Below are 22,639 nucleotides of genomic sequence, written 5' to 3' on the forward strand. Positions count from 1 at the left end.
CACACACACACACACACACACACACACGGTAATAAGTAAAGGAAACAAGCACAACAGTCTTCCATTAAAATCAATGTGTTTTATTTCAATACATATAAAGCCAGGACAAAACACTGACTATTGCAGCTTTCCAAGATGACTGCATGCTGATCAACAGCTTAATGTCATCTCTCACAGTATGAAAAAAAAAACCTGATACATAAGGGCCAGTAAATCTGCCTGTTTTAGTAAAATTCATTTGTTAAATATTAAGTACACTGCCTGGATGCCAGCAAAGAAGAAATGTAGAGAGCCTAAAAGGTGATGAGAAAGCACTGTCTATGAAGAATCCTGCACCTGTTCAGCAAAAAGCAGTTCAAGCTCCAGATTTGGTACAAGAGATGACTTCAATAATTTAGAGGAAAAAAATAAGTCAAATGTGCTCAAAGCTGATTAAAATATATGAAACATTGAAGGAGTATATAAATTCAAATAACAAAAGGCCGGGAAATGGAAATGGCTTTAAACAGCTATTCAGCTGAACAAATAAAACTGAAAAAATCAGAGGTTGAAATGAAGAAAAGTCTAGCTAAGTATGATGCAACTCATAAAGAGCTATTTCAAAAAATAGTAGAAAGCAGAAAGCAGCGCACACAGAAAAAAATGAGATTTTCTGTTGTACCAGAGAAACTGGAAGGAATAGACTGTATTAGTTTTTGGAAAGCTCAGATAAGTAACTGGACTGATATTCCATGGCAAGATTTGTTAATTGAAAGGCACATCATATGTATGCTTCAAACCTGGTCATGAGAAACCAGCCAAGACCTATATTAGTGAAGATTCAATTATACCAACAGAAAGAATTGATCCTGACAAAACTGTGACATAAGGGCAAATTATTAAAATTGGAGATATTGTTTTTGAAAAATAATTATTTGCTTTGCACCATGCAGAAGGGAAGCAAATATATCCAGAAATAAGGGAATGCTGAGAGGCAGGAGTGTGATTCAAGCTGTTGCATGCAGTTATTTTCTGAATACTTTTTTTCTGGAAGATTAAAGTCACTTTTGATACAGAACAGGCTAAGAGGAAATAAAAAATGTTTGTCCAAGAAAATGTGAGCCAACAAACAGATGGGGGTGGTGCCTTTGCTTCTATTTATTCTGTTAATAAGGCTCATAGAGTTTGTCAGTGAAGCCTTTTCCAGTGTTCCAAAGGAAAATACTCAGGAGGCAGAAAAAAGCATTGGAGTTGACTAGAAGAACTGAGAGTATATCAGACTTGAATTGGAATATGAGAATTGGAGATGGAGATGAACAGGGAAAAGGTCAGCAACACTGAAATTAGTGAACAAATGTGAGTGTAAAGCATCAGTCACATTGGTGAAATATCTATTTATAAGAAAAAGTGTCTGAGAAAGATTGGATTTTTATCTTGACTTTGTGTAATCTGTTGGAGGACTAATAGACAGTACAATAAAATGCAAAACAAGAAAGAAAAAAGGAAGAAGTAACTGTTACAAAAACTATTTTTTTTATTAACCGTATTTGTATAAAACATTTCATGATATAAGTTGTGTGCTATATAGTAAAGCATATTCAGTAATTGTTGTATGTCATAAAGATACTAAAGTAAACAAGTATTTTTCTTCTTTTTTTAAGTTTACTTTTTTTTTATTTTTAAGAAATATAGGCATTACAATATAAAGAGAGGAGAAAGGAGTGACAAAAGAACACTTCAGTTAATAGGCTGTACTCTTAGGCTGTCGCAAAGGAGTATGGAGTGTATTTTACTGATTATAATATATGTAGAGTTAAAATGTTTTATTTTTGCATAGGTCAATGTCTGGATTGATGTCATTGGCTTAATCTAATAACAAGTTTGGTGCAAGCAAGTGGGTTTTAAAAAATGAGATTTCAAAATGGAATGATTTCTGTTTAGCAAATAAATGTTAATGTGAGAGTTGAGAAGTACATTCTATTCTTATGTATCTATTGATACAAGCTGACTTAAGCTGAAGACAATAAATCAAGAGATCTGGCCTTTGTTTGCTGAGTGACATATAAAGTTAAAAGGTACAAGGGCAAGCAGCTCAGTAAAAAATAAAAGATTGAAATTAGTGAAAGTGAATATTTTGTTAACTACTTTGATGCATTTACTAAAATGGTGTATAATGGTGTATAATTTAGTTTTATTTAAAGATAGCCAGTGCACTTTTTTAGTAACACTAAATGTTAATGTTTTCTGTAAGCATACAAGCTGTTTTTTTCACATCTAGGGGATAAATATAAGACAAGTACAAACAGCAATTAGTGTAACTAAGAGCATAGGTTGCAACATGTGCTATAGTATGGATAACCTTCATTTTTAGTTAGTTAATTCCTGTGGATACAGCTGTCAGCTTGGGACATGTGTTCATATCAGCGAGCTCTATCTTTATTATTTGAAGATGTACATAGTTTTGTGTGTCTGTTTCAAGTTACTGGGTTATGGAGATTTTCTAGGGGTGTTTTTTGAGAGATGTCATTAAAACAAAAGTCTTGCAAAATGAAGATGCAAGAAACAACTGTATAAAGGATTAACCCAGCAAGAATTAGTGGGTGCATGTAAGACAAAAGCTGCAAGTAGTCATTTAAAAAGCTGTCATATATAATAAGTGGGAACAATAACCTCCTATTATAATAGCTTTGCTAAACATATTATCATTTTGGAATGTGAATGGCCTCACAGGTATAGGCAGCAAGGTAAGACTATTGGATTATATTAATAAATGTGGAGTACAGATAACAATGTCACAGGAGACACAGGAGACGCATTTGGAAAGAATTGAGCATGCAAATTTTATAAAGAAAATATTTCAGGATGGATATTCAGCAGAATATCAGGGATGAAGGTAAAAGTGAAAACCTGTGCTAATTGCTGGGTAACAGCATCTGAATTGCATAAACATTGTATGGGCTTGTTAAGTTTAATTCTGGTGATGTAGTGAATATTGTAACAGCTATAAAAAAACTGGAAGTTGCATTTTTATCAAAGTGTAGAAAAGGATAGAAGCAAATTACACAGAATAACATGGACATTGTGGGTACAATATATGCAGAATAATGTTTTGAAGGAGAAGAGAGGTTTAAGGTCAAGGCAGGAATTGAGCAATTTATGTAATGTTGGGCTGATGATAATTGTATAAAATAATACATGTGATGTATAATGTTTGTAACTGTGAACATATTAACATTGTTTTCTTTTATACAAATGTATGTATGCCTATGTCTTAAGTACTAATTCAATTAAGGTGTTAAAACTGAAATACTGAGATGAATGGAAACTTAAAGTACTTGTTGATATAAGACAGCTGCTGTTATACTGTACAGCTTTGGAACAAACTGTTGCACATATGGTACTTAGTTTTAAAATGTTTAACCAGAATAATGGTGCTAGAACTGTAAGTACCTTATACTTGAGTTTTATCTATGACAAAAGATTTAACAGATATAAACAGAGTATTTATCTTTCTGCCTCTCACAAAGTCTTCTACTAGGTACTGACTATAGTTACACAGTTACAGAGGATTTCAAGTCTTTGTGCCAGATCTCACCTTTGAGAGGAATCAAGTATTTAAAATGTCTTCTTGCTGTGAGTGGTACTGCTAAAAACTCACAGGAGCCAAAGTAAAGTAGAGTCCCTCTCTATCACCTGACTTTCTGCTGACAAGGGTTAATGATATTGGACTTAAAGTAACTGAACTGATTCAGATTTTTTATGGCCAGGCAAGCAGTATCAGTTTTCTTAGATTGTGCTAATTTTTAAAGTATAGTGTTCAGATACACAGGTGCACAGTCCCTGTAAATTGTGCTTTAGTTTAACAACATGTAAAAGTCTTTGGCACAAAGAAATAAAAGTATTTCCACACCATTTAGGTATAAGTTAGCAGATAGCTGTTTTTAAACAAACCAAAAATTCTCAGATGTATAAATGCTTTATGCAATCCATGTTTGTAGCAAATGAAAGGCCTCACAGGTAATACTTCAATGAATGAACAGGACAACATCTGACTCAGTACTCCTTCACAGAGCGTGTAGCTCACCTCCTGGATGAAGAGAAACTGAACTATCAGAAATTACACTGGCAGTCATAAACAAGCAATCATGACTTGAGACACCTGATCTAGCCTTGATGTGTCTTTCTCCACTAGAAGATTCCCCATACTCCTTTACAGCTACAAACATTATATCCTGTACTAATTTCTGCCATATTGTCAGTCAGCCAGCCTTGTAAAGCTTCCGGTCTGTAGCAGCCATGTACTACCTACTACATCTTTATGGGGACCAACCCCAAACTCTTTTTTTCTCCATATCTACTGCTGATATAGTTACAGATTTCAACAGATACTTCACATAGCCTGAAAACATATTAACAAGTAGTTCACACTGTGCCCACTGTACCATTCGATAGGCACTCTCTGTGACACCATTACATTACATTGCATATGTGTCCAGAGCTTGAAACCACTAGGATTTAGCTCACAAAAATATTTGTGACTCCTACACATACCATCTACACTGTGATAGCGCACATCAGGATGGAGCAGAATTTTGAAAGAAAATGGATGCAAAGATTGTACCCACTGTCCCAGTTTTTTTTTTATTGCTCCTATTCTGTTAGGGAAGCCAAAAAAGAAGGTGCTGGTTTGTAATCAGTGTGAGCTCACTTCCTAGCAGATAGTACAGAAAAGACTCCAAAGCCTCTGTTATCCACTTCCCCTTCCCCAGCAATCTGCAACTAGTGAGTTCTGTTAGGGTATAGGATAGAGAAGCAAACTCCAGCATGAATTTCCTAAAACACCAAAATTCCTGTGGAAGGCTCAGGCTTGCTTTTTTGTTTGAGGCATTGTCCACTTCTCTACTAGTTCTATTTTTTTCCTTCTGAAGTTCAGTTAGCCCATATATTTGATGTGATATTAAGACCCTGACTTTAATCTTTGTAAAGTGTCTGGGAGTATAGGCCACTATTTAGCTTTGGTACCTATAAAATGGGGCTATGTTACTCTTTGGCTGACTATTCTATAAGCCCCAGTTTCAAGATATTTTTAACTTACTCTTGTACAGCTTGCATCTAGTTTCTGGGATTCTATAGAGTTTCATACTATCCTTTTCCACTGGAGAGGTTCCAATGTGGTGCTCAGTAAAGGATGCTATGACTTCAAAATATGTCTATATTTCTTAAGAGAAATTCCTGATTCTCCCGATTTTGAAACTTACAGAAGGTGTTGCTCAGTATTACTTGAGGAGTAGACAGTAATCATTCGCCTCATTCCTGATTGGAAACCTGGCACAAACCACATCAAAATGATTTTATTTTATTTATTTATTTGACATTTGTTAACCGGGTTGATCCAAGTGAGCTATTGGCCCATTTTCAGTGGAGACCCGAGGAGAAAAGCTCCAATATATAGAAATACAGTATGATAAGCATATTTGAGGTACAACACAATCTTAGAGGTCTTATGTACTAAAACAGCATAGAGCAAATGGAAAATTTAGTACATAAAGAGAATAGAAAAAATCAACACACAGCTATAATGCAAGTACAGAGAAGACATTTTTTGAATATTTCAAGCATATTTATTAGTTCAGCACAAATCTTAGAAGTCTTATGAAGTACATAAAGCAAATAGCAAATAGAAAAAATAGCACCTAAAGCAAATAGAAAAAATCAATGCACAGCTATAATACAAGTACATAGAAGACATTTAAAGTAGCAATGCCATTTATACATAGTTACATGTGATGTAGTGCTTAAGCATTTGAGACTAAAGTGTAGTAAAACTATGTGTTAAGAAGGAAGAATAGGAAATAATGGAGTGAGGTGACTGTGCAATAAAATAGTGGCAGTGCATTAGTGAGAGAAGAATTAGGTAGGGTCATGACAGGAACAGGACTTTGAGTTAAAGAGGAGTAGTCTAAGTTCTTTTTTGAAGTGTCTAGGGTGGGGGTTGGATCTTATAGCTAGGGGGGAGTTTGTTCCAGGCTTGGGCTATAGAGCATTTATACAGTAATTTTGCAATGTTTTGTTAGGTTTATAAATATTGAGGAGTTGCTGCTTGGAAATACAGAGGGGGTGCGTGTGGTGAAATATGAAACAAGGGAGGCGAGAGAAAGGAGGAAGATGGTTTATAAAGTACTGAGTGTGTGATTTGAAATTGTGTTAGTAGAAGTTGTTGGGGGACTTCCAGGCAAAGAAAAGAGTTGAGTGCAAGGCAGTGGTGAGAGTTATGTGGTGTGTTAGTGATAAATCTAGCAATTTTGTGGCATGTTTGTTTGAGTTTAGTCAAGACTGCAGATTGCAAGTTAGTAAGGATTGGAGCAGCATAGAGAAGGGAGGGGAGAAGGAGAGCTTGAGCCAGGGACAGTCTAGAGTCAGAGGTAAGGAGTTTTTGATTTTGGTATAGTAGACCAAGTTTTTGTTTTTTTTAATACTTTGGAGGGTATGCAAGTTAAACTTAAGTTCATCATCTATAATGGTACCTAAGAGCTTAGTGTGGGGACAGGTTTAATGGTGGTTGTGTCAGAGGTTGTGATGACAAAGTTTGATTTGTGTTTAGAGAGAGAATGTGGAAGAAATAGCAAGAGTTTAGTTTTTTTTGGGTTTTTTTTTTTTGGATTTAAGATGAGCTGATTATCAGAGAGCCACTTTTCAATGGATAGGAAAGAGGCCTTGATGAGAGCATGGAGGTCAGAGATATTGTTAGAAATGGAGATTAGTGTAGACTAATCAGTATATTGAATAAGAGAGGATTGTTTGCAAGAGGAATGGAGATCATTGGTGAAAATATTGAATAGAAGGGGGCCCAGGTTAGAACCCTGGAGTACTTTAGATGTGATAGGTAGGAAGGAGGAGCAGGAAGAGAGCCATCTGACAGATTATTGCCTATTGGTAAACCGGCCAGGGGAGACCATGTAAATTGAGATCAGCAAGTTTAGATAAAAGTATAGAGTGAGAAGCAGTATCAAAAGCTTTGGAGAGGTCAAGGAAAAGACAGGATACAAGCCGATTATTGTCTCTGGCTTCAGCTACAGTGTGTGTAAAAGATAAGAGTGCAGTGAAAATGCTGTGGTTTGGCCAGAAGCCATGTTGAGTGGGTGTTAAAAGGTTTTCCTAGAGGAGAAAATTGAGCAAGAATGCATTTGTCAAGGATTTTAGAGAGAGGAGAAAGTATGGCTATGGGTCTATAGTTAGATGGGATGGTAGAATTGCCACCTTTATTTAAGGGGATGGTAAAGAAGGATTTCCAAATGTCTGGTACTGTGACTTCTTGAATGGATCTATTGATTAGCAGGGATACTGGGTATGTTATGGATTCACCTGCTAGCTTGAGGAAGATAGGAGGAAGGCTATGTCTAGAGGGTGAGCAGGGACTGAGCTTGAGAAGGAGTGATTTAATGTAAGCTGTGGATATGAGTTTAAGGGAGGAAAGTTTTTTTTTGTCTGGGCTGGAAGAGGTGTGAGAGGGATGAGAGTTGTGGTTGTTGGAGTAAGTTTTTGGATAGTATCAATGAAGTAATTGTTGAGAAGAGTGGTAGTTTCTAGCAGAGTGTTGTTAGGGAAATGGGAGGGAGTGGAAGGGCTACCAGGATGGAGTATTTTGTTAAGGGTAGACCAGAATTTTCATGGTATGGATTTACTGTTGATTTTGGGAGAGTTGTGGTAGGATTTTTTGTCTTTGTTGATTTGTTTCTTGACAAGGTTATTGAGTTATTTGTAGGTTTGGAGCAAAGAAGGAGTTTTGTTTTAGCCCAGGCTTCCCAGACACTATCTCTTTTGTGCATAAGAGCTTGAGTTTCTTTAGATAGCCAGAGGGCATAATTGCTTTTGACTCTAATCCTTCCTGTAGGGGCAAGGGAGCTGAGAATTTCAAAAAATATTGTTAAATTTTAGTATAGCTTCGTTTAGAGGGATCTGCCAGAGGAAGGACCAGTCAGTACTAGAAAATGTAGAATTAAATATGTTGGGGTTAAACTTTGAAAGTTTACGTCAGTCACTGTAAGAGTGTGGTTTGGGTAATTTGTGCCTTAGGATGAAAGTGGGAAGATGGTCACTTAAGGTGTCAGGTAAGGTACAGGAGTTGTGATAGAGGTTAGGAGTGTTAGTGAAGATCCAATCAAGTAAAGGACTGGAAGAAGAGGTTTTGTGCATATGGGTTTGGAATGTGACATGCTGGTGGAATCCCTGTAAGTTGATACTAAGTTGTGGAGAGCCAGATGTTAGATTAGACCAGTCAATATTGACATCACCAAGGATGACAGTTTCATAGGGTATATTGTGGGACAGCCAGGACAGGTTTAGTTCAAGGATTGGAATATTATTTCCTGGAGGCATATATATGGACCCTATCACAAATTTCTTGTGTGAGTTTATGTGGCAGTTCAGGAGAAGTGTTTCAGCAGAGTGGAAACTGGGAATAACAATAGTTACTGGTGAGAGATTGAGTTTGTCTGAGTAAAGGATGGCCATAGCACCACCTTTTTTAGGGATTCTGTCAGTTGTTGTTGTCTTTTGGCTTTTCTCGGTTAGGGGTTGCCACAGCAGAACTCCAGTCCGCTAATGACTGGCAGCAGATTTTGATGAATGCAGAGGTGCCAGCTTGACATTCAACCCTCAATGAAGGCACGCCCATTTACGCATTCTGTCAGTATGGTAGATATTATACCCAGGTGGATGTATTTCATTGTTAGTGATATGGAGTTTGAGCCAGGTTTCGGATTGAGTTAGAATGTGAGGGGAGGTATGGGCTATCCAAGTGTGGAGTTTATTAACTTTGTTCACAAGGCTTTGGATATTTAGAGAGTTGATGGTTAGGTTTTTAGGAGAGGAGATGTGAGTATTGGGGTGGTGGAGAGGGTATGGTTGAAAGGGGGAGGGTGAAGAGGAGGATGGGGTACGGAGTGTGGAGTTGTTGGGTGGAATAGGGGGACCAGGGTGGAGGTAGATGTCCCCAGACAGAAGTAAGTAACTAGTGGATAAGTTAAGCAGGGTCTGCAGTGTGTAACAGTTATAGGGTTTATGTCTGGGTTCGCTGGATTGAAGAGTGTACAGTAAGGTAAATTTGTGAAAGCAGATGTTGGAGAGGTTAAGGGGAGATGGAGAGATTATGAAAGAGTGAAGGGTACTGCACTTGTAAGGGGTGGTCGTGGTGGAAGAATGTATATAAGGTGGGGAGAGGTTATTGTGATGGGAAGTTGTGACTGAGAGAAGGATAAGAAGTAGGGTGGAAATATACAAGTGGTACATTGTGAGGTGGGCAGAGTGTAAAGGCTATTGTTTCAAAGAACACTTCCATTATGGACATTGAAACTAGGGGATTTTTAAATTCAGGGCTTGTTGCTGTCTTTTGACATTAATCAGAGTGAGCACACTATTGTTCTATTTCAGGATTTTAGTAGGTTTGTATGAGACATCTGCTCAAGGTGCCTTTTCCCTAGTCACTGTAACCTATAGTTTATGTCATTCAGCTGTTCAGTGATTTCTTAAGTTCTCTGTCATTTGGCCAGGAGCTCAGCTTCTCTGTGGGAGACTAAAAACATGAACTGGTTACTCATGTGAAGATCCCTGCTCTTGGCATTCCTGTTATACACCACATGCTGATCAGCTTGTGCTATTTCTAGCTACTCCCCAAGCAATGAGCATTACTAATCTAATCCTCTGATATAAGCTTTCATAGTGTTCATATACAGCCTTAAAAGGGATTTCCTCCTTTTCATTGGTTTTATTTGCTATATTCAACAATCCCTTAAAATGTCTATCATGTAATAGTATAAACGGACTACATCTTGTGGAACACCACTAAAATCTGATTCACTAGTCATGGATCTGGGAACTTATATAGATAATATCCTAGACTTTGACCAACATGTGTGCAAGGTAGTAAGAAAATCCTTCCATGTAGCTCAACTTAAAAGTAAGAGCATGGCATTTAGATCCAGAGAGGTCATTGTACCACTGTACTCGGCTCTCATCAGAATCATCATAGATTATAATGTCCCCTTTGGTATCTACCTAACTATACACGTGCAGCAATTAGAATATCCATAAAGGTGCATTAAAACATGAATACAGGAACTAAACACACTTTCCTATGCAGATTGCTTCAAATCCCTGAGTATAGACTTCTGACAGGTGATCATTGCCTGGCATAAAAGGCATCCATGAACCCTGTTTTCATGAACCTTTTGAACATCCAGAAAAGAAAAGAAACAGCATCAGAAATATTACATCAAAATATATAACTTTTGCTTGCAACACAAGTAGGGCATGTTGGATAAACAGATATGTTTCTCAGACAATTCCCATTCTCTGGAACAGGCTCCCCATCCATGTTCATAGGTTCATAAGTTCATAGGTTGGTACTAGGCTATCGACCCTAGGGCCTGTACAAGCCTACCCATAACAATTCCCCTGGCTGTTTCTTCCCACAGTATTTACTTCCCTGTGTGTGAAGCAGAGTTCTTCACTAAACTTATTTAAGCGCAACTTAGACCAATGGACAGATAATGAATATTCACCCCGGTCTGGTGCCTATGTTCTGATAGACAGAGGTAGTCAGTAAAGTATCCGTTAGATAAATCAAACTTGTGTGTCAAACTTGTGGTGTGTGCTATACTTAAAAGCGGCCTACTATTCATTAGCCTAGTCTACACAGATGAACCAATAAATCTATAGAAAAGGGCCACACATAGAAAATGTGGGCCTGCGTCTCTGAATTGACTCCAATCCTGGACACTATATGTTTTCTGAACTTGTCAAAGTCACCCCATTCGGCATTGTGAATTTAGATATATGAATGGAGGGGTACTCTCAGCAGACACGCTGATAGAATGACCAAGTAGAGTGATCAATCTTTTCATGACTGACAGTTCTTTCAGTGAACACTAGATATGCCTTGAGGTCATCTTCCTGGTTGTGTGGTCTTCATGTAGGTGTGGACCCTGGCTGGTTGATGGATTTAGATAATACTACCATTATCTCATCAGCAGTGACAACAGTATGAAGCAGCTGCTACACAGCAGTCATACATTGCCTCTACAAGCTATTTTACCAACACAGATATACTAATAGAGAAAATGCTTCATTTTACTAAATTGGTAATCAAGAAATATGGTTTCAGCTCCTGCTGCATCCACCAAATGTAGTAAGTAGAGGTAGCAAACACAGCAGTTTATCCTTAAATTTAGTGTTTTAATGCCCAGACATAAGGTTAGATAAAGTGTTAAGCTGAAACTGAAATGAAGTGTCAGGAGGAAACTTAAAGTTTTGGTGAATTGACTCATTTACACTGTATAACTTCAAAGCCGACAGCCACAGTTACAGCACATTATACAGTAATGCTCTAAGTTGAACAATGGTATTAGGCCACTAAGCACCTGATGCTTGGGTGTTAACTACAGCTAAAGAATCAGCAGTTGAATATAAAATCTTTCTATCAACAGAGTTCATGCTGCTGAGTAGTCACTGTTATACATTTATAGAGGCCTGAAAGCCTTTTCTCAAGATCAAACCCTGATGAGCATTAAGAAATGTAAATTAAAAGAACTCAACAGAAATCTCCTTCAAACCGTACAGCTGTGCAAATATGGAGGAGGCTTTGGCATAATAGTTAAGTTTTTACCTCATACATACAAGGTACAGGGTTTAATTTTGACCTCTGGTTATTGGCTAGGCTTATAACAGTCTGTAAACTGACAGCCTACTAAGAATCTATGAACAGATTTTACTCTAGTGAGTGATATTAAAATCTCACAGAAGGCAAATCAACATAAAGTATCTCACCTAAACTCACACTGATCATCAGTAATGATACTGGACCTAAAGCAAATTAATGTACAGTTTAATTTGGTGGACCTACAGCTGGTGTCCAGTATAAGTTTTCTTATTAGTTAAATACACTGGTACTGAGTCCCAACAGATTGAATTTTACTTTCAACACAGTCTAAAGTCTATCTTAAAAAGAAATAAAAGCTTTTGACACCAACTCAGGTCATTACAAATAAGTGTTTTAAACAACCAAAAAGAATCTTTTAAATAGACATGTTACGCTACCCAAAATCACTGGTAAAAGGGCTCTAGTAAATAAAAGTTCCCCCTTGAAACTCTTCATTGCATGAATAGCGCAAGGTCTCTTATTGTCTACTGCTTTGTGAAACACATGGCTCAAGACATGGATGAACAAAATGACATAACTGGCTCACCACTCCTTTCCGGAACATATTACTCAGCTCTCCAATTACCAGGACTTCCACAAGCAGTGATAAAATGAAGACTGAAGATTTCCCATATCTGATCCAGTTGCTCCAGCTTCTGTGTTTCTTTCTTCAGAGTAAAACCGTCCAGACTCCTCTAGACCACCAATAATGAATACTCTGCAACATTGTCTGTTGACCAGCCTTATATAGGTGACTGACCCTAGCTGCTATCAAATACCTGTCTCATTGGGTAATTTGCTTAAAGGCAATGAACTCCAAATATTTGCTCTTCCCTGTTTCCTGCTACTATAGTTACAAATCTTCAGAGATACTCCACATAGCGTACAGACTCTGTACCTAGCTGTCCTTGCTATACCCCTTGGTGCCATCATGTAGGCACTCCTAATGTCAATATCACAATATTTTACAATACACACACACACACACACACACACACACATACACATATTGTAAATATATATATATATATATATATATATATATATATATATATATATATATATGGAATCACTACTTAATACCGAAACTACACAATCCCGAAGCCCACAATACCGAGACTAAAATCCCTAAATCACACATTACCGACATTTTAAAAGCGTGAAATTCAAAATCGCGAAAGTACTACATACATACAGCACACACACAAACATATACACAGCCTCCCCCCATAACCAAACAAACCACCCTACACTAAAGATAAGCAGGGGCTTCCCTGCACTATGGGGGCTGTGCCCCCCATACCCCCCGACTTTAATATTCCAACTCCGAGATCGCACAGACATACACACAAGGCAAACTCACACCCACACATTATAGCCCCTCACACACACACACACACACACACACACACACACACACACACACACACACACACACACACACACACACACACACACACACACACACCCACTAAAGCCCCTCACAAACACACTTACACACACATACTTACCTGAACCGCAACACCAGAAGTGCTAACCATCGGGATTTTGAATTTCGCACTTCTGGTCTTTCGGTAATGTGCGATTTCGGCTACATGGTCTCAAGCTTTTGAAATTCGAGATTTCAAAAGTTTGAGATTTAGTAGTGTTCCTATATATATATATATATATATATATATATATATATATATCTTTAGTAAAGTGATTGAATGTCTACCATTCAAAACTCTTGAATGAGCCAAACAGGGGAGAAAAACTCTGCAACTCTACATTAAACAAGCTTCGAGCAACTCACTGTGAGTGTTAACACGGTTCAGAAGTGTACCATGTTCGATGCAGTATGTATTTTTCCAACATGCTTAATCACTTCATTTATGATCACAAATGATTCAACAAATTCTAGTCAATCACTTGATGGTAAACTATATATAGAAATAGATATAGATATAGGGATAGATTCCCTTCGCAGAGACTTCCCTTACTATGGAACAAGGTCCCGATCTACATAAGACAGAGCCCCACACTATCACTCTTCAAGAGGAACCTTGATGAGTGGATAGCTAACAGAAAGTTCACACCGGGGATCACACCAACAGCACTACTAGATAGGGGCCAAGGATACTAGCTGCTAGTACAAGGGTCTAGGGAACTACTAAAGTGGTGGTGAATACCGCACAATGTGGCTGGGCTAATATATGCCTTTGGGCAGATAGCTCAGTACCAACCTATGAACCAATAACCTATGAACCTATATAGATGTGTGTGTATTTATATTACTTTTCTAAATTAGCTTGAATTTTAAGTTAGTTGACAGCTTTCCTCTCTGTAAAATGTGATCAAATATACTAGGTGTTGGAAATATGCCCTTTCCCAGTTTGCCATGAGAAGGTCAAACCTGACCCCATCGAATTATGGGTTTATCGACCCCTTTCCATGAAACTGACAATGTCGAATTCCATCATTGTTAAAATATGACTCGCCGTAAACCTCGGAACTGGCTTTAACATGGGTTGAGATGGGGGCGAGATTCGTACTTCAACAATGTCAGGTTCAACATTGTCGCCATTTGGCCTCCAGACTTCAACAGAAGTGGGTTCGACTGAACCCACTTTGACCTTCTGATTGTCACCCCCCTTTCCCTGGTATAGTGCAGTTTCAGAATTTGGCATATGTAAGTCCTAGGGATTGTGAAGGGCTTGCATGCTCCAATGTTTTGTCCTGTGGCATGCACATTTTTACAGTTGATATTTTGTGATCAATCATTTTTGTAAATGTTACATAAGTCGATCTACTATTCAGTAGTCCAGGACAGTAATCTCCTACAGCTTGCAACTTCTTCTTTCATTCTTCATTGCTACTTCCTAAATACCTGACATCAATAAAATACAGAGTCCTGCATGTGATTATGTTAGTCTTCAGCGTATCCTCTAGCCTTCTCCTCCTACTGTGCCACCTATCATCGTACCATGATTCAATAATATCTCTCAACATCTCTCCAACTCTATACCACCACATAACCATACTTCTTTACACTCTCCACACATTATACCAAACCTATTTAATATTGTCTCTTACCATTATTCCAAATATAGACTGATTAACTGCACTTCAACTCAAACCAAAACAAAACTAAAACTGCAAGAATCCTCTTCAAAAAAAAAACAAGTATTCATAATTCCCCAATATACTAAAATCCTTCTATGAGGAGATATACACCCTAATCCTGGCCCCACCTATCACAATGAACACAAAGATAATTCTCTCCCACAAACTTCTCTAACTCAACAGCCAATCCCACACCCTGCTGATCTTATTTTTGTTGCAATAAATGTTAGAAGCATAAGAAATAAAACTTCTGAAATACATGTTTGGATTACCCAACATAAGCCCAACATCCTCCCTGTAACTGGAATTCAGCTTAATCCCAGAAAAAAATTACTCTGAAGTTATAATTCCTGGCTATAATACTATCTGTAATGACCATATAAAGAGGAAAGGTTGTGTTGCTTTAATATTTTCTAACACATACCACATTATCTCTTACAGAAAACCAATACCAAAATTCAGCTCAGTAGAGCTTCTTTCCTTGAAATAAATAACTATAAACATATATGTATTACTGTCATTTACATCCCTCTGGGGACAATACAGCTATACTTTAAGATATTCTACATTGGATGAATGTAACCTTTCCACAAGAAAAAATACTACACGGTGATATGAATGTCAATTGTCTGGACATAAACTGTAACTCCACTCTATCTAGCATGAACTTATATGGTTTCACACAACTAATTAACTGCCCCACACATTATATCAAGACATCAAATTCCCTATTAGACTGGATCCTATTATCAGACCCTAACAAATACACCACCACAGGTACAGTGTTAGATTGTCTTAGTGATCATCCCCTAGTCTGTATGACCAGACATCGCACACACTCAGTTAAACAGTATATTTCAGCATATTTATAAAACAGCATGCAGCCTTTCCAAGTTTCATGGAGAAATGTTCATTACTACACTATCATCTATTAACTAAAACTTCCTAAAAATCCTCTCATTAGATGATGCTGTAATTGAATTCAATACAATTTTTCTAAATATCCTAAATAGCCCTGCGCCTTCTAGAAGGAAGAGACTAAAAGCAATACAATTAGGCTATCCAAAAAGAGTAGAATGCTAATGCAGGATAGAGAAAAAACATTGAAAGAATGTCAAAAAAACAAGAAAACATCTCAATATTTTGAAATCTTTAAAATGCTTGGCAGTCAGGCTAAAAGCAAATAAATGAAGCCAAAAACTATACTATAATAATTTTCAGAATAATACTAAACACGACCCTAAGAAATTTTGGACCGCCATTAAAGAAATCTTACATTCCAGCTGAAAATTCAACCCAAACCCCTCTCCAAATTACTCACCACTCAAATCTGTAATACAGTCCAACTCTTATTTTATAGCTAGTATAGCATCTCTACCCAAGGATTCCTCAACATCTAATCCCAGTCCTGCCCAACAGCCACATATCACCACACCCACTTTCACATTCAAATCTGTGCCCACATCCAATATAAAACTACTCTTAAACTTAAACCCTGTTCTTCTTTAGCTGATGACCTTCCAAGTGAGCACATAAAAATAGCAACCAATAGCATTGCATATCCTGGCTCAGTCCTTATAAATGGGTCAATCTAGGAATCCCATGTTCCCTCACAAATTACACCTCTGCACAAAGGAGAAAATTCAGCAGTCATTAATAACTTTACACCTATAGCAGTCTTATCTCCCCTCGGTAAAATACTTGAAAAATGTATTCCAAAACAATTGCTAGACAACTTCCTGCAGGAGGAACCCCTGTCCCTAACACAATATAGCTTCTGTCCTTCCAAAAGTACTAGCACTGCCCCTCTAATCTATATAGATACTGTGAATAAAGCTAGAGATAATGGCAAAGTAATCTATTCCTTATTTATAGACTTGTCTAAAGCCTTTGACACAGTTCTCACAGCAAACTTCTACTTCAGATGTCCTAATTAGGTCTCCCTGAGCCAACCATTCTATCATTCAAAAGCACCTGTCCAATAGGTATCAGTCAGTAAAATGACATGCCACACTCTGTCCTTACCTCCCAGTCACCACTGGAGCACCTCAAGGCTCTATCCTTGATCCCCTCCTCTTTAACATTTTCACCAATACCATCTATATATCCACACAACAGGCCACCCTGATAAAATATGCAGATGATTCCACTGTCATCTGCACATCTGACAACATGGTACACCTTCATAAAAATGCTCAGGAAGCTTTAATAGCCACTGAAACATGGCTCATAACTCACAATTCATGCTAAGCCCAAAAAAGACCAACTACTACTGTTTTCTCCCCCATCTCTCATGAAAAAATAAAACATAATAGTCCTCTGTCGATAATACAACCATTGAAGTCACCTTTCTTAGCAAATTATTAGGGGTAATAGTGGCTGATAATCTTACATTTGACCTGCATATACAAAATTGCATAAGAAAAACACATCAAAAACTAGAGATGCTTTACAGATCAAAAAACTTTCACACTTGCAGCTACTTATCTCCTCCCCACGCTTCTTTATGGTACTCCCATCCTTATTAACCTCCAGGCTTCACAAAAATTAAAACTTTAACAATGCTGTAACAAAGTTGCTAAATTTGTAGCAAATACCACTTTCAGAACCTACCACTGTATAGCACTAAAAACTTAAATTGGTTAGAACTGCCTCATCAGCTGACATATACACAGCTTCTTACCAGTTATAAAATTATCCAGCATCCATCTGTCTGTCCAGCACTAAAACACATTCTACACAACTATGTTCTCAATCAAGTCATTGCAATACATTGACCAAAAACTTCTGCCTGCCTACAAACCTATCACATCCACTGGGCATTGTCTGTACTCGTACAAGGTTACTAAGGGCACAGTTTTCCTTGGATAATCTTTGGACTAATACTGCATAATGGCCAGCCCATAAATATCTCTTAGCTGACATAAGCCTGACATAAGCCTGACTTTCTATTTTAAAAATATATCTACCAAGGAAACGTAAGCTATCCTGAAAAAAGAAAAATAACTGGACACAAAATTCAAGGTTAAATATTTTAAGTTTCAACTTGCTTTTCTATGAATGGCATGTTCACAAACAAATAAACCCACTGTTGCCAATCACTTTAATGTCTGTGCTATTCCTGACATTGTCTCTGATCCATTCAAACAAGCATTTCTGACCTATATACAAGGCAGCTTCACTGACCTCCCTAAGGAATAATAGGTCAATTGCCAGCCTTGCTTACTGACAAAGCTATTTAAGAAGTTACATTATAATCAATAGTTTTACCATGCAAATTTATATGATATTCGATTTGGAACTAACTGTTCTGTATATGCAACAAATAAAATCTGTAACAATATAAATAATGTTTTTTTATTAAAGCTGGGATGGGGGTTATAATCATGAACCTTGCATCCGACTCAGTGAACCATTCCTTCATACTTGCCAAACTGTTTGAATTTCACTGAAAGTGATTTTAAAAACATAAACATCTTCAATCTGTTTCAAATATTTTCCAGTTTTCACCTTGGAAAATTTGCAATTCCAGAAGGATAAGAGAGCTAACTAATTATGAAAATACTAGCAGTTAAGTTATTATCCATATCTATTTAAAGACATTGAGCTGTGCTCTTGGACAGTGGTGACAATGTTGCAGTACAGACAGGATGTCTGGGCTATGCCTTTTTTCAGGACGACTTCCTTTGCCTTGCCCTCTGTGACTACCAGGATAAAAAAGACAAGTCATTCTGTGAAGTTTAGAGATTCTCATATTATCTGAATATAGCATTTTCTGTTTCTGTGATATGAATGGCAGGAGCCTGATGGATAATATAATTTAGAAAAATTATTTGTTGCATTATACTGAACTCTACTCCAAAATGCACACTTTTGGAGTCCGTGCTTTAATGCCTCTTCCTAGCTAGCAAATTGCTCACAGATTTAATTTAAATTTCATTTTACAACTTTAATTATTGGTTACACTGGCTTTTTGTCAATTATCCAAGTACTCAATTTGTGTTTGTATATCTTTTGTGTTTCTTTCTATCAGCAGAGTCATGTGCTAATCTGGATGTTTTGTAGTATAATCTGCAGTGTCAACAAAATAACCCTTAACATGGTGACTTCATCTACAAGAAATGACAGTCATAAAGGCAGAGTTTTTAAGGATAAACGAATAGCTGGATAGCTGACTACTTCTTTATATACCAGTCAGTTTGTATGATTTGTCAGTAGATAACTGTTGATTTCCAAGAACATAATTCAAGATGCCTTTACCAAACAAACCAAAAATTATATGATGAGAGCTGAAAAAAGTAAGTCTTTGTTTTTTGTTTTCTTTTGGTTCCCCACAACTCAAAAAACAGCTACCCCCAATTATCTCCTTGTTCATCTGGTGTAATGGACCCAACTATGCCTCCCCCGGGCTATTTCTGAGCATTTTCCAGAGTGATGAGTCAATTAAGGACTCTTTTGCAGCATCATACTGCTGCCGAGTAGTCTTTTTATTATTTCTCCATCCAGTGTACATGTCCAGTAGCAGCCCTGATGGTGAGACATGCAATGGATGTCAGTGCTAACCCACATCTCTCTTCAATAGGGGACTGATATCAATTGGATGCCACATACATCTCCAGTAGCACTGTCATGGCTGTTTCCCTGGTCTCTTCCAGGGAAATCCACCATGTAAGTATGCTGCATGCATGTGCCCTCAAGAGAAAGTTAATTCTTTGAATCTTTCTGCGCCATGAACCTTTAATGGAATCTCCACAGTCGTTTCCATGGTCTCTACAATGGAACTCAAACCATGCTAGTAGCCCCTCCCCCAGAGAAAATTAATTATTTTTATGGCATGCAAAATGTATTCAAAGCCTCATGTGTCCAGAATCTGAGGGCCAGTTTGTTATTCTTGTAGCAGATAACTAAGAAAAAACTTTTTTTTTCTGAAGAACCTTTGAAGCTTTTAGATGTAATTCTTGATATAAAATCCTAAAAAGAACAAAAAAAAAAAAAAAGAAGAAAGAAAAGTAAAAAAAAAATAAAACTTAAAAAAAATTCAGGAGTTTAAGCTCCGATTTATGTTCTTCCTTTGAATTAGTGACAACTGGCCTAGCTGCCAAGTTTTCATGACATCCCTATGTTTCCCTTTTGACTCATCCAGCTAGGAACAAAGCTACAAGGATAGGTAAATTAATATATAACGTCATCAGTCTGGTAGGTTTGCCAAGTATTAGATGCAAACCATTTCCCATGACAGAAATCTTCCTACATGGCAGTGCATGCTGGTAAGTTGAGCAGGACCTACAGAGAACAGTGGCTGCACCGCTCACAGGTTAGATTTCAAGAATTTAACAATACACTGTGTGAGTCTGTAATCTGATAGAATGTCTATAAAATATCTTTAACTGTAGATGTCATACCTTTCTTATGGCGTCATCTTCCAACAGAATCTGAACATGTTTTTAAACATAACCATTATCTTCCCACTGCTTTGTATATACTTCATCAAAAATAGATCTACAGTCTCTAATCTTATCTATGGCAAGATAAGTAATTTACTCCTTCTTGGAGATCACTGTCTCACTATCTCTAATTCTACTTGCTGTTCAGCCTTTTCTAGGTTGTTTAGTAGACATCCCCTGGAGAACAATCTGTCTGTGGTCTATTCTCCACCACTAAAAAGTAGATTTTCAAAGAGATTTAATACATTTCCTAGCTTCTATTCTGTAGTCCTTAGGAACTAACTAATCCTGGAACTCTAAAATGTACTGACAGAATTGTTGACCCATGGACTGGACTACCAGAAAGGGTAGTGATGATGGAATCCACAGAGATATTTAAGAGACTATATAGAAAAAGTATAAGGGCAAAATGTGGAAACAAGCTGAGATAGAATGCCAAGGCATTGAAAAGGACAGATACAGATGTTTGTTGTTTTCTTAGCCATCAAGCTAATGTAGTATAATGGTGCAATAATCCACACTTTAAAAGGGGAAAGGGCTGTTGGTTCCAGTCAAAGAGGTATCATACTTACAAGCTTCCCTTGGGAAGCCTATGTCAGGATACAGGACAAGAGAGAACATTCACTATTCAAGCCTGGAATTCACACAGGTCAGTATGTATTCTATTCTGTTCATCTCTTTATCCTTTCACAGTTACTGGACTTACTATAGTAGTTTACCAAAAGTACTTGTAGATCAGTGTGTGTGTGTGTGTGTGTGTGTGTGTGTGTGTGTGTGTGTGTGTGTGTGTGTGTGTGTGTACCTTTAAGAAGCTATCCAAAGGCTTGCACAAGTGTATAAATAGTGAGCACTTACAAGTCTGACTGCCATTTTGTAGTTAGCCATTGAGATGCAAGCATGTATATATGTAAGGTCTGTCTGTTAACCAGTTTGTTTATATTTTATGATGCTGCTATCCATCCTGAAGTCCTTCTATGTATTAAAGCATCTAAACAAAATACCCTGCCTGCTTGTCATCTATGTTAGAGAGGGACGTGCGGCATGGTGTCAGAAGTAGCATGTCTAAAAGGATGTGGTGGCAGAAATGGCATGTCTAAAGGACTTGAAGCCAGGATGGAATCCAAATTCTTCAGTTTGAGACCGAGAGGCACTTAGTTGAAACTGGAAGAATACAGAGGAGTGAATCATCCCTACAATGTACATAATTCGCAAAACAGGTCAGAAATGAATTTCAGATATTAAAACTTGATCAGCACTATTTCTTATTTGCAAAATATGAAATAAGGCATACAGAATGCTCTAAATGATATTTGCATAAATTGATATGTCTGATATTGATAAAAATATTTGAATTACTACAGAAAATGTTTGAAACAAAGTCCGAATTGCATAATTGAATAAAATGAGGGGAAATTACCACATTTTCCATATTTTTCATATTAATTAAAAATATCTGAGTTATCAAAATTATATAAATTGTTTGCATGTTTGTGCAGTGTTACAGGAAAGTTATTTTGCAGAATACAGCCATCTCAGATCGTATTTCACAAAGTGCAGTATTTCGAAGAGTTTATTGTACATTTGAATGTTATTACAAGCTCAGAGAACAGGTTATTCATACATAATTACAAGGGCCATATTTTCAGTGTGTTTGTACATACTTTGTGGGCATGGCAGACAGATTTCGAAAACCCATTGCACTTGTGTTTGACAGTAATATTGCAGAGAACTGGAGAGTGTTTGAGTAAGAGTATGACATTTAAATACAGGCTGCCTTTTCTGATAAAGATGACCATACAAAGGCATTTATTCTGCTTAATTTAGCTGGGTCAGAAGCCATAGAAAGGGAACGTTCATTTGTGTATGCACCTGCTATCTATGCTGGAGAAGGGGAAAACCATCATATTGTTCTACAGGTGGGGCAAGGGAGGATCTCCAAATAAACACATATAAGCACGAACAGGAACACCACTGCTGGGCACAAGAACTTCTTTATTAACACGTTCTGGTACCTCAGCTTCTTGCCTTCTACGGAACATTTTAACATCACAAATGTGTCCCTATATATACACCTCTCTCTTTCCAAGGACCCTGAGTGTTTAAAACATAAATATAGAGAAATGTGTAACCCCCAGAAAATGTTACAGTGGAAAGGCACTTATTTTATACAAGGGATCAAAAGCCTAGTGAAACTTTTGCAGCATATATAACTGACCTGAGAAATAAAGCTAAAATGTTCAGATTTGATGATTTAAGGGATGAGTTGATAAAAGACAGACTTGTGTGTGGTATTAAAGATGCTGCTGTGAGAAAAATTTAGCTTCATGACAGTGATTTAACTTTGAATAAGACCATTGAGATTTGTTAGATATATGAGCTCACAGAAAAGCACACAGATATGCTTAAAAATGAGAAC

Source organism: Protopterus annectens, chromosome 1.part0, assembly GCF_019279795.1.
Source record: "Protopterus annectens isolate FY-2018-M chromosome 1.part0, PAN1.0, whole genome shotgun sequence".
Taxonomy (NCBI): Eukaryota; Metazoa; Chordata; order Ceratodontiformes; family Protopteridae; genus Protopterus; species Protopterus annectens.